This window comes from Chinchilla lanigera, unplaced genomic scaffold (genome assembly GCF_000276665.1).
Source record: "Chinchilla lanigera isolate Chin_1 unplaced genomic scaffold, ChiLan1.0 scaffold00049, whole genome shotgun sequence".
Lineage (NCBI taxonomy): Eukaryota > Metazoa > Chordata > Mammalia > Rodentia > Chinchillidae > Chinchilla > Chinchilla lanigera.
The window spans coordinates 7,847,540-7,847,768 of record NW_004955450.1 but is presented as its reverse complement, the minus strand read 5'-3'; positions in this window follow the sequence as shown (position 1 = coordinate 7,847,768).

Sequence of the window (229 nt, the reverse complement as noted above, 5' to 3'; positions counted from 1 at the left end):
CTACCCCCCGCCCCGAACCCTGCGCAAAAAAGCACCCAGAACTTAAGAGCCCCGGTGGGCGCGCGCCTGCGGGTTCCCTCCAGCCAGGGGCGGCGGAGAGCGGAGGCGGAGGCGGAGGCAGTTTCAGGCCGCACACCGGCTCGGGCGAGGCGCGCGCGGCCTCTTCGGACCCCGCCGGCGACCCGTAGCTCGGGCGCGCTCCTGTCGCAGCCCGCAGGAAGGAGGGGTC